Genomic DNA, 13243 nt, shown 5'->3' with positions numbered 1-13243 from the left:
CTATTGAATTGCATATATTGTTTGCTTCCAAGTGCCTCATTCTACGCTTGCACCTAATAGAGGCCACGCCCCTTCCTTTAGATGAGCCGCGTCTGAAGAAAGGGGCGAGGCCTCTATTAAGTGCAAGAGAGGCAGGGGGTGCTTGGAAACAACCCCAAAAAAATATTCATAAAGCAATAGGTTTCGCATGTGCAAGAGTTTAAGCTATTGTCCTTTACAATGCCAATAGCTTGGACTCTCCTACATGCAAGACCTATGGCATTCCAAAGAAACGTCCGCCTTTGTCCCAGTTTCTTGGAAAGCGAAAGCGCTCATGGCGCCCTGAAAGTTACTGCATAGCACGTTGTCACTGCAGTAAGACAAAACTCTCTAAAGAAATAGTGCTTACAGACTCAATAACACAGACAGTGCAACAACAGAAGTAAAAAAGCCAGTTCACATGGGAGGTTACAAATGAAGGCAAGGCGGTACTAAGGAGGGACTTAAAAGTGGATTACCGAATCAGAATCCAGCATTTACAAAGGACAATGACACAAGCCAATAAAAAATATGGGCGGGAAGTGGACGGAGCTTCAAGTGCATACTCTAACACATCACGCCTCGCAGAGCAGCGCATGCGCTGCCCCGGCTCGACCTAAAAAAGCATGCCTACGGAGCAAAAGAAGACATGAGAGAGGCAGCATCTGGCACTATCTAGCGCCAATAGCTGCCATGTCTATAAGAAACAAGACAGACTTAAAAAAAAATTAAATAAAGTTGCAGCACGAACACTGAGCCCTGAAAAAGTCCAGGGCCGGGGGAATAATGTTCCCACTGCACCTCCACTCTTGCGGTCTTGGGCAAGAGACTAACATTTCTGTGGGGAGCAAGGGCCATCTCAGTCACTTTAGGAACATGTAACTTCCCAGCAATGATCCTTCAAATTTGTAACGTCAGCATACTATTTAAAATCTACATGATCAGTAATAGTATCTCGATCAGATCAGATCAACCTGTTCATGTAGAGTTGGTTAGTGACACACCTCTTTGGTTTCCATATTTCCATAATTCCTGCTACTTCCGGGCAGGGCCGGACAGGCCTTTTATTCCACTGGGCATTTCTCAGGTGGGCCTAACCTGTTGGAGGCCGGTTTTGAAAGCCCCAGGACGCTCCTGGTGCTTATTTCATTTTCCTTTGAGATTAACTGAAGCAGGCACAGTGGGCGGAGAGAGAGAGAGGGATGGAGTGGGCGGGAGTGAGAAAGCAATAAATGAGGGAGAAGAAAGAGAGTAGGGAAAGAGACAGACAGGAAAAGAGAGGAGAGGAAAGTAGTGTGAGCAATTTGAGCATTGTTAACAGGGCTGCTTTTGGTTTCCCGGCCCCGCTGCCAGGACATCTTTACCAAGCAGGCAACATATGTTTAGCGGGATGGGAGGCAGCAATGACCCAACTTCTGTACGTGGCTATGTAGGGGCGTTAATTCAGGAGTGAAATGTGATTTCCCTCTTCTGGTTGTTTTTGTTGCTTTCGTTCACATCTGTTTTCAATGCTGCCACCGGCATTCTGCTTTCTGGGCCACGTTTTGGTCTGTACACCCACTCAAACTTTTCCACCAGTCTCGTAACACCTGCAGAGTAACAGAAGCATAATGTGTCTTTGTAAGTATAAGAAAAAGCCGAAAAAATACTGAGACACAGGCAAAAACACAACCAAGGCACGTTTTGGCATGTGCCTCCCTCAAATAGTTTCCTTGGTTCATGGCTGGACAAGTGCAGCCAAACTCTGATTTATTTCTGAGGGATTTATTTCAGTAAAAGCTCCACTTATGATCCTGATATCAGTGAATAATGTATATCTATATCTATATCTCTGTCTATATCTTAGAAGAACAAAATAACGGCTAAACCGTTGTTAAAGTTAGGAAAATGTACTTATTCTTTCTATGCACACCCAAATTAAAATACACAAACACTACAAATTCTAAATTTACAGTTATGCCTTGAATTTATACGTTACACACCACATTTAAATATATATATAATTGTAATTATTCTTTAACTACAATCCAAAAATTAGAAATTAAAACCTTCTACTTATACCTTTACTTTAAAATGTTCACAACACCTTCAGATTGTTAGGACACACACACACACCCATATCCAGTGTATTCAACTCAGTAGCCACACTACAATAACTGTGACGCGCCACTCTGCCATGTACTGTATTCTCACAAAAGATGTGATGTGCGATATCATAACTATTACTTTAATGACTATAATTTTAAATGGTATAAGTGAGATTATATAAAATGGTATAAGAAGTGCATAGAGAAGGTGCAATTTCTAGTTAATATAGTGTGGCTACACAGTGTATGAAAGTCTTGTAGAGTGGATTGCATAGATTGGAATAGAGTGCGGTATAGTGTGACAGTGTAGAGAAAAGTGTTGTATAGTGCCATAGAGTGGGGGAAAGGGTCGTACAATGGATACAGTTGAGTGGAGTCCAGTAGCATAGCATGGAGTGTTTTTTTAACCACGCTTAGTTTTAAAAAAAACATTTCAGCTTTTTTGCCCCCCGGCCCGGTTCCTGTGGGACCTTGCCATCAGGTCTGGGTGGTCACGGTATTCCTACCTTACCCCCTTATGTTTTTTTCGTTTTTTCTTTAGACTCAGCCAAGTCTGAGTCTCATGATGGCTTGTAACACTCCCTGGTAGAAGTGCTGGCAGCCAATTGGATCTAATCAAGAGATCTGTCGGATCCGCTGAGGATTCTGACCCTAGATATCTATAATTCTTTTTTTCTTTAATAACTCCCGAATGTATTTGCACCACAATACAAAAAGGGCTGTTTCTGGACCTGAAGCTAGCTTTCTGGCAAATTTGCTGTATTTCAGTTCAGCGACTTCAGGCTGTAGTTGTGTTCAAAATCCCTATGAGAAATTGCATAGGAAAAACGTGTTTTGTGAGACCCCCCACCCGTTTTCTCGACCCGCTTGATGAATCACTCCAGAATGTTCCAGACACTAGCAGAAGTTAGTTGTACACTAGTTTTGAATAATTCGGGAAGGTTTGTCAAACTGCGCCAAAGTTATTATTAAAACAAAAACCTTTGTCTATGGAAACTAGGTCCTAACTATACCTACATACTGGGGTCCACCAGTAGGCAATATATATATATATATATATATATATATGGATAAATATATATATATATATATATATTAGGGAGCTCACAAAGGTTGTTTTCATTCGCCACAACATTTAATGGAAAGAAAACATCACAGGGCAGCAGCCGTGCCTCGCTAAAATTAAATGTCTCTCCCAATGCGTTTCATGCTGAAAAGCACTTTCTCAAGAGCCAACGACATCGTGCTGATTAGTGAACACAATAGATTTCCATATCCACACTTTTGAAGATTAATGTCCTCGTCCATCTGGGTGTGGCCACCCCAGTGGCCTGTGGTAGCTGTAGTACAGGTAATTTCTCCAGTGAGCCATTGTGTGCATTATCCAGAATTTCACTAATCCTATACCCCAGTGGGTTGCGCTAAACATCTTCTGCCATCCGCGCTGTTCATAACATCTTCCATTGGGCTTGGCCTCCCCCAAAGTCACAGCGTATTTTGACGCCACAACGGGACTGCATTCGCATGCAGCGGTGCTTCGCCACAGCTCAGGCAGTGCCGCAATACATCCAACTTCTAGTTGCCTGCAGTTAGGGAGCCCACAAAGGTCGTTTTCATTCGCCACAACATTTAATGGAAAGAAAATATCACAGGACAGCAGCCGTGCCTTGCTAAAATTAAATGTCTCTCCCAACGTGTTTCATGCTGAAAAGCACTTTCTCAAGAGCCAACGACATCGTGCTGGGTAGTGAACACAATAGATTTCTGTATCTACTTTTTTAAAGATTAATGTCCCTGCCCATCCGGTTGTGGCCAGCTCAGTGGCCTGTGGTAGCACCTGTAGTACAGGTAATTTCTCCAGTGAGCCATCATGTGCATTATCCAGAATTTCACTAATCATATACCCCAGTGGGTTGCGGTAAACATCTTTTGCCATCCGCGCTGTTCATAACATCTTCCATTGGGCTTGGCCTCCCCCAAAGTCGCAGCGTAATTTGACGCCACAACGGGACTGCATTTGCAAGCAGCGGTGCTTCCCCATGGCCCAGGCGGTGCCGCATACATCCAACTTTTAATTGCCTGCAGATAGGGAGCCCACAAAGGTCGTTAAATATATATATATGTATACTCACATCCTGCAGCTCCTTCTGGGGACAGGACCCGTATAGGTTAAATGAAAAAGAACCGCACAGTGTACTCATAAACAAAAGGTATAAATTATAAACACTCACTAACACATTGCAATATCTCCTTTCCGGGGATATAAACACAATACACACAATACTTCAATAATAGAACAGGTAAGTAGCACAAATACACAGTGGTCTCCAGGCGGAGACCAAACCATATACTAAAATAGTGGAATGCGAACCACGACCTAAGTCGAGACTGGACCCTGAAGATGTAGAAGAGTCAGAGACCCAAAGAACCACCGAAGGTGTGTGTCTAGAAACCACACGGAGGCCATGTGCAGAGTGGGAACACGATTGCGTGTTCACTTCAAGTCAATGGGTAAGTCGCGGTTGCAGTTTTTAAGAAGAAGGACCCGACCCAGAGGACCCAGAAGAAACCCAGTGAAAGATGGAAGGTTGAAGAGTCACCCCCCCCCCCCCCCGATACCTTCACCAAGGAAGCCAGGTACATAGGTGCGAAATGATGTCGGAAACCGATGCAGACCACAATGGATGACTTCAGTAAAGATGCCGCTGGTGAAGAAGGTGAAAGAGTCCAGTGGAACCCAAAGGTGGATTCAAGATGAGAAGAACCTGCAAGCAGAGGGTTCATAGTCTATGCCACTCAGGAGCGACCTGGAGACACAGAAGATGAATGCTCACTGATGTTGGTAGATGCAGGAGAGGTGTCGGTGCCCTTAAAGTTGCAGCTGTGCAGACTAGGCAACATTGTGGAAGACCCAAAGCTGTTCACGAGCTGTCCCATGTCGGATGTCGAGAGCCAGGTGGTCAGTGGCCGCCAGAGGCACCAACAAGCCTTGGTAATGGCAAACAATATAATCATCAAAAAAGGTGCTGTATCGGGACCAGCAAGGTTCAAGTGACTCACCACAAGCAGGTAAGACAGAGTTGGCCCCAAGTAAGCAAGGGAGCACACTGCAGCCAAAGAAGACCCTCGAGAGGACCAACGGGCCGAAGGCACAGGAGTCACAAGAGGAACAAGAGCAGCTCACCAATGATGAAGGCCCACGGTGCAAAGGATGCGGTGAGGATGAAGATCTTGGCTGAAGGAGTTGTTTGAGGCTGGATCTTCTTGGACCCCAAAGATCTCTGGAGGGCAGAGTCATCAAGCCTTGGCAATGGCAAGTCAATCCTATGCACAGGGGTTCCGTTTCCGCGGTTCCGACATGGGATGCTGGCCTCAAAACCCAGTGAGAGGACAGTGCAGGCCTTCAGTGAGTTGCAGAACCATGACCTGTGTTATTGAGCCTTTGGGAGTCCATGGGAGCCCGAGATCAGCAGACCAGTCAGCTGCATTGTGGTGCATGTGGATGCAGGGGAGTGCCTCCTTCACTCCAAGGGAGATTCCTTTGAGTGTCTTGGATGTCCACAGGCCTTGTGTAGAACCTGTATTGAGCATGGGCACAGACGTTGCAGAAGACTGGCAGGACAACGGGACCAGGAGCAGCAGGAGTCTTCCCAGTTGAAATCTTGGTTTCCAAAGCGAATTCTAAAGTGCCCAGATGGTTCATATTCCTTCATTAATTCTTCTAATAAACGTGTTTTCCATCAGTTTTCAAACATGGAATTAGATAGTTCCCCCATATTTAATGACAATGATGAGGAGACGATTCATATTCCTTCATTATTTCTCCTAATAAACGTGTTTTCCATCAGTTTTCAAATATGGAATTAGATAGTTCCCCCATGTTTAATGACAATGATGAGGATAGGGAAAACTTTAAAAATAATTTGAATGGATTCATTTAATCCTCTGAGGACCAGGCTGTGGCAGCCTTGATGGAGAAATTTCACAAACAATATTGAAAATTCTGTCGTTAATCTCATGTCTAAGACTAAGTTGGCCCATTCCGCAGGAAAAAGCAGAAAGTGCAAAGCTGTGATGATTCCTACACAGGTAAAATTGTTCAATCCGTCCCTAAATCTAATACTGCGCTTGTGACTAATGAGACCTCCTCACACAGGATTGAGGACTAGACTCCTCCAAGGCCTCCTTCTAAAGAGAGAGAACTAGTACAGCTGCAAAATGCAAATTGAAGGTAAACAATATTGATAGTGAGGTGTCCAAAATTGTAATTTCTCAAATCCGTAATACAGATGATGACTTGGGCGATCCGGATTTGGATGATGATAAAGACTAGTTGGGTGACACAGAATCTTTCGCAGTCCCTCCTGCCAAGAAAAGCAAGGTGATTACACCCCCTCTCAATCATCCCTCTACTTCTATATCTGTTTTGGATTCAGATGGCATGCCCATGTTTGACCCCAAACTTATCCATCACCCAAATTACACTTAATGGCTCAGATCTTAGATTTGACAGATTCCGCCAGTTTGGATAACTCCATCGTCAATCCTGAAGAGTTGTCTATGTGGATTCAAAGAGCCTTCTTTTTGTTACGTAATGTGAATTCTGCTATTACTCATACAAGAAGGAAAGGTCCTTTACTGAAGTCAGATCCAAATTGGCAAACCTTGCATCTATAGCTCCAGGTATTAAAGCAGAAGGTCTCTTATTTGGAGATTCCTTATTTAAGGAACTCAGCAAATATGTCACTACATTTGCCTCACTAGACATAGCCAAACAGTCACTCCAAAAAGTTTTTTCCCATAGGGTTTTTGCTAGGGTCGGTAGAGGCAGGAGGCGCTTTACCAGCCATAAATTCTGAAACCAAGGATTTAAAGGTTTCTACAATGCAAACTCCCAAGATTACACAACAACAGTTCTACCCCCAAAGAGGCAGAGGTTTCCGCGGTCGAGGACAAAAAAGCTAAAGATATCCAACCCAAGCAGGTAAGTCTCTATTCTGGCCATCTTCCTATAGGAGGTCAACTCCAACGCCATTTTTTTTCTAACAAAATGGCAATCCATAACCTCAGATGCCTTGGTCCTAAATACCATACCAGGTTATTATATAGAACTTCACACAATGCATTTTCATTTATCATCATATAACTTTATACAATTTGAACATAGCAACTCATAAATTTACATAGATACAAACAATTCAGTAAAATAGACAGAAGGCAGTACAAATAAAACAACTAAAACACCAATTGCATGTGAAGGAATAAAATATGGCAGCTAAAAACCAAGATAGATAAAAACAGACATTACAGGTAGGTAAAAATTGAAGATACAATAAGATTATTCTGGCCTGACTATAATTTGTTGACAAGAAAAGGGGAGGTTTGAATTTAGGGCACAATCTAGTAAACCTAGGACAGATAAAAAGAAAATGTAAAGTTCAGTGCAGCTGTCATTTCGTAGGTACAGGTAGGAGGTTCAGAGGGTTTATGTAAGCCAGAAATAAGTTAGAGGAACAAGTTCAAAAAGGAAATAAGCCAGAAGTCTTCTGTATAAAACAGGCATGTTGAGTGACAAATACATTTCAGTCTTACACACCGATTTAACCATGGCATAATAGGCATAAGACCTTTTAGTTAACACATTGTCAACCCTTTGCTCATTGAAATTGTTTGGCCCACAAGACATCAAAAGTAGAGACGTGATATGGGTTAAAAAAGAGATCCGGCCTTCTGAGGGTGCTTAGTGTATTTTAATTTTTTTTAGATTTTTAATATAATGCAGCCAGGGAAAAAGGATGCCAATGATCCAGCCCCTGCCATTCCTTTAGAATCCTTCTGTTGAAAGCAAGGTTACTTTTCAGCCAAACAGACAGCCACAGTAACAAGAGAAGAATATGGATGTAGTCAGAAACATAGCCTGCACCTATTTCCTCAAGCACAATCACAGAGGAAACACCTTGAGGGATTCTCGGGACCCTCCTAAAGGGGTGCAGGCATTATATAGTCAAATTTCAGAACCGAAAGACACTGTGGGAATGAATTTGGCTTTAAAAAGGTCCATGAGGATTTAATATGTGTGCGGCCAAGCCACCTAGTAAAGGCGTCTATACTATGGATTACATAACAGAGAGAACAAATTTCCCTTACCTACCACATAATTTTAGTACAATGGTATTTCAAATTATAATCAAATATTGGTGACAAAGGCTCAACAATGACTTACATTCTTTCAAAAAAAATATCATTTATTTTAAAATTTTATTTTAAAAAGAGCAAACTTTTGTAATTCTCCTGTTCCAAATTACAGTCAATTGTGGGATATAAATTTGTTTTGAAATTGTTTATTTCCTGGTCAGATAATAATGGTCTCTCAGTTAAAACATTATCTGCAAAACTTACAATGTTATTGTGCTTGATTTCAATAAAACGTCTGTATGAAGTTAAAGCTTTTGATAACTCAGCTCGCCTTTTTACTCCCACAGACGTAAACCCACAGAAACAAACCTAACTGCTACCTCCATGCTTTCCAGATCAATCAAAACTTTGTGTTGGAAAATGTATTAAGGTTTATGAACAAAACATTTCAGAATGTCATCAAATACCCAACTTCTCATTTCTCCAGAAAACATCACAAACCCTTTTTGTCCCCTACATTTGCCGGTTGGGGCAAGTGGGTTATGTCTCTTACAGAGATTCATACCTCCATTTTGGTGCTCACTCTTCCAGAAGAGCTATGGCATCTAAAGCCTTCTGGGCAGGTTCCCAAATAGAGAACATTCTGAGATCAGCTAATTGGTCTAATGATAATGTTTTTCGCACATTTTATTGCAAACCTGTACATACTGCTTCTTCTGTCGTGATTAACATGCCTTTAAGAAGTATAATGGGAGCCTCAGATCGTGCAATAAAATGTAGCTTTTCCTATTAATTTATAAAGGAATGTCTTAAGTTTATTAAAGATACAGAGGCAAGTAATATTTCACCACAACACTGTAGTGGTCTAGTGTTTTCCCTCCCTAACAGTTACTGTTGCTCCATCACCTTCATCCACTTACGGACAATTCAGCAGAGTGCCTATCATCACCTCCAAAATCTTCAGATATGGATCTTCCTGGTGTTTCCTACTCCTCAAATTTTCCAGCTCTTCTTTTTGGATCCAGCTTTTCAGATTTTTTCAATAACTGTTTATGTTTACTTTAGCTGTTTCTATTGTACTTACTATTTTTCCTTAATTTAATCATTTTTCTTAACTTCTGGTCCAAGAAAAGAGGATAATTTGCAGTCAAGAAAGGTATTATAGGAATTGCTGTCACTTTATTGGTTGTTAATTTTCCTATGTTTTGTTTCTCATTTGCTAGTTATCTCATAGTCTTGTGGTATTTGTAGTTTCTATACTCTCGTGACTGTTGCTAATAAAATACATGTAAAATTTGAGAAGCATAATACTCACCTCTGTGTCTTTAAGAGAATGTATGTGTCTTTCCTTCATAAAATGCTAGGAAATCTACTTTATTGCTGATAAAACTGTGCATAGCGGGGATGCAAGTTATATTTACCTTAGGGCATGAGTTATATTTATTTACTTACTTACTGTAGTGCTTTGGCCACCATTTTTCCAATTGTTTATCAAGAAAATTCATTAACATTTTCTTCCATTGAATATTTCAATTATGTTACAATTACCATTCAAGTTCATACGTTTAATTTTAATTTTAATTGTCTACTCATGAATATTCAAAAAAATAAATCTTAAAACAATCAATCCATAGTATAAAGTGCTAAAGTACGCTGTGTCAACAAGCATACGATGCTCTAATGTTTAAAGGATGATTCTAAAGTTGTATGGGCGTTGTGCAAATTATAGCAAAGACACCTACTGTATCCTAATGCAATCATGTGACCCAAACTTATCCAATAGAGTGCTTCATAATCATCCAACAATGATGAACCAACCATCACCAATAAAGTTAAAAGTGCATTTGGTATAGTTGTGCTTAACAGGCAATAAATATCTTCCACGACTCACAATGCCATGTATAGCTCTTACAAGCACAGCCACTGCGGTGCAATGCAACACAGGGGAAATTCACAACACAATGGCGGAGAGCTGTGTTAAGTCACAATTTGCAACGCTGCGCTTTGACATTCTGAATGCACAATGCTGCGCCGTATTTACAATAATACAGCGCAACCCTGCATTTCCCCTAGTGCTGGTGCTAAATGTAGATGCCTAGCACCAACACAGATAACCTTACACCATAGTGCAAGGGGGCCTCTGTTGCAGTGAATAATTGTTCATCTGCAAGAAGGTGTCCCTTCCTGCACATAAACAGTCACTAAGGGTGATTTGTAACTTCTATGTGTGCAGCACAAATATAAGTCGCAAACCGTAATTATTCAATGATTGATTATGTGCGGGAAGGGACACCTTCCTGCACAGGAACAATCACTAATGGTGATTTGCTCTTTCCATGTGTGCTGCAGAACGCAGCACACATAGAAACAGCAAAAAATAGGAGAAATTACTAATTTCTCCTTGTTGCACCAGTTTAAGGCCCGATTTTCCCAGGTTTTATATTGGGCACTGCCCCATATTTATGCCAGCCTCGTAAGTAGGTGGCAGCGTCAAAAGGAATGGGTGTTGCGTTGGAACACCAAACGCAACACCCATTGCCTGCCCCTTTCCCACTAAGTGCTGCGTGAAAAGGGGCATTATCTACAAGGCGGCTTTAAGCCACGTTCAGTGGCTTAACGCCACCTTGTAAATAAGGCAAAGGGGTTATCAGCACCAGAACGTCAAAAAGTGACATTCTAGTAGTGATAATCCCTTGTGAATATACCCATAGTTTTATCCTGCCGTGGCACTTTTAAACATTTAGGGCTAGTTCAAAAATTGCATGATAATCCCATTCCAATCAAAGACTCAGGGGCATATTACCAACAACTAGCGATAATTTTTGTCTCTAACTTGTTTAGAGACGAAAATTATCGCCGCACATCGGCGATTTTTATCGCAGATAAACCTTGCTATTAGCAAGGTTTATCGCAAATGCGATAAAAAACGGCCGCAATGCATGAATATCGCTGAAAAGTCAGCGATATTCATGCATTATCGAGCAAATGCTCTTAGCCATGTTATCCACCTCCCATTGGATAACATGGCTAAGAACTGCTCAGGGCAGGTGTTAGCTTTTGGAGATATTCGCGCTTCGCGCGAATATCTCCAAAAGTTGGTAATAGGAGATAGCGATGTTAGGGACTGTTTCCAGTCGCTAACATCTTGGCACGCCCACTTTGCATGTCATTAGTGATAAATATCACTGACATGCAAAGCGGGGCCCAAGATGGTCGCTATCTCCTATTAGCTGTCACTAACTGGTGTTAGCGACAGCTTGGTAATAGGGAGATAATTTTATCTCCGCTTTCTTGGCTTTTAAAGCCAAAAAAGTGGAGATAAACCCCCTTGATAATATGCCCCTCAGTTTTTTGCCCAAAATGTGATCACAAGTAGTATGGTTTTACCGCACGCAGAGTTACTGAGTTCAGTAAACCCCAGACACAGTTCCACATGCCAAAAGCTGATGGAATTTGTGCCCAGTATAAATGGCCCGGCAATGGCGGTGAACCTGTGGAGAGAGGAGCTGTTATTCTGCACCCCCATGTTATGCTGTCACACACAGTAGGCGCAGGAGTGGAAAGGCAGCTATTGAACAAGCTGAAAAAAACCTGAAAGAAGCGGATATTGACAAACCCAGCACACTTCGTTTAACCGGAGGTCAACCCGCAGTTTGGCTGGAGCTGCATGGCTGTGGCTTTGACTGGCAGCAGGCAGGCACCACACACAAATAAATAAGCACACCACAGGCCAGAGTTAACCCAACAGAAAGAAGGGAGGACAAACTCAGCAGAAGCCTAATTTGCCTGTGCATCTGCAGCCCCTGATCTGGGTGGACTTTTATTAATATGACCTTTCATGGGAGACGTTGTGAGTTCTTTTGCATTCGTTTTGTGGTGAACACCTCCGTGCCTTGTTCTGTTGCACTGCAGAGAGCAGTCTGATCTTCTACCAAAATTCTGGGAAGAGAAGCGTCTGGCCTACCGCACTGAGTTTGGAAGCGAGGCTGTCGGGGATGGCAGCCATGTTTGCCCCTGGCACCCTGCAGGATATGTGGAAAATTATGTTACCTACCTCATAAAGTCCTGATTTTTGGAGCTCTAGTGTCTAATCATGTGTTCATTTATTAAATAAAATAGGGGTTGAGGGATCATTTTTGCCAAGTTAACTAATATTAAAGAGATGAATTTATAACGTGCTTGGAAAATCTGCACAGAGCTGGTTAAGACATTATGGTAGATTATGCAGTGGTGGTTGCAATAAAGCCAGTTGTACGTTTCAGAACAATCTCGCATATTCTGAAGCTGGGATGTCCAATGTACATTCGGGAAGACCAGAACCATGCTAAGGGGCAGATGTATCAAGCATTTTGCGAATCGCCAAGGCCGAAATTCGCAGAATTTGGGCCATTGCGACTCGCAAAAGCCATTTTATCATTTTTTGATATGTAACACAAAATCGCAAAATAAGGAATCGCAAAAAAATTGCGATTCCTTATTTTGCTTAAGCATTTAAGGAATCGCAAATTTTGCGATTCCTTAAATGAGATGTATGTAACTTTTTGAGATTGCGAATTTGGGTTAAGAAATCACAAATTACCACCAACTTGTAGTTGGTGGTAATTTGCGATTTCTTTAAAAAATGCCCTATTTGGCATTTATGAGGGTGGCATGTGACGCACATATGCAAATTTAAATTGATACTTGTATAGCGCACTACTCACCCGCAAGGGTCTCAAGGTGCTTGTACGAATACCACTGTGGAACCCATCCTGGCTTTCCCTGTGAGGCGTCCACTCCTGGGCACCCCCAAGGTGGAGGCCAGGCATCCTTAGAGTTGTGGGGGCCATTGTGGAGATTAAGCAAGCTATTGCCCAGAGTTGCAGAGTGGGACTCCATGATTGGAATAGGCACCGAGGCGAGAATTATCAGGTCTGTGGAATTTTTGTGCCCAAGACCCGCCGAGGCGGGGAATTGAACCCTGGTGCCAAGCTAGACCTCTGCATCAGGGTCTGCCGCTCTAA

The 13243-nt window shown here is 42.1% G+C and overlaps 1 non-coding gene across 1 annotated transcript; it reads right to left on the bottom strand.

The window, feature by feature from the left end:
- Positions 1 to 12663: 12663 nt before the first annotated feature.
- On the bottom strand, positions 12664 to 12855 carry LOC147665997 (small nucleolar RNA snR46). The gene has a single exon (XR_015304942.1). It is a non-coding gene; the product is annotated as a small nucleolar RNA snR46 (small nucleolar RNA).
- Between the last annotated feature and the right edge of the window lie 388 nt (positions 12856 to 13243).

Source organism: Lissotriton vulgaris, unplaced genomic scaffold (assembly GCF_964263255.1).
Source record: "Lissotriton vulgaris unplaced genomic scaffold, aLisVul1.2 SCAFFOLD_299, whole genome shotgun sequence".
NCBI lineage: Eukaryota > Metazoa > Chordata > Amphibia > Caudata > Salamandridae > Lissotriton > Lissotriton vulgaris.
Note: the sequence above shows the minus strand (reverse complement) of the source record. Positions and strands in the feature narration are given on the sequence as shown.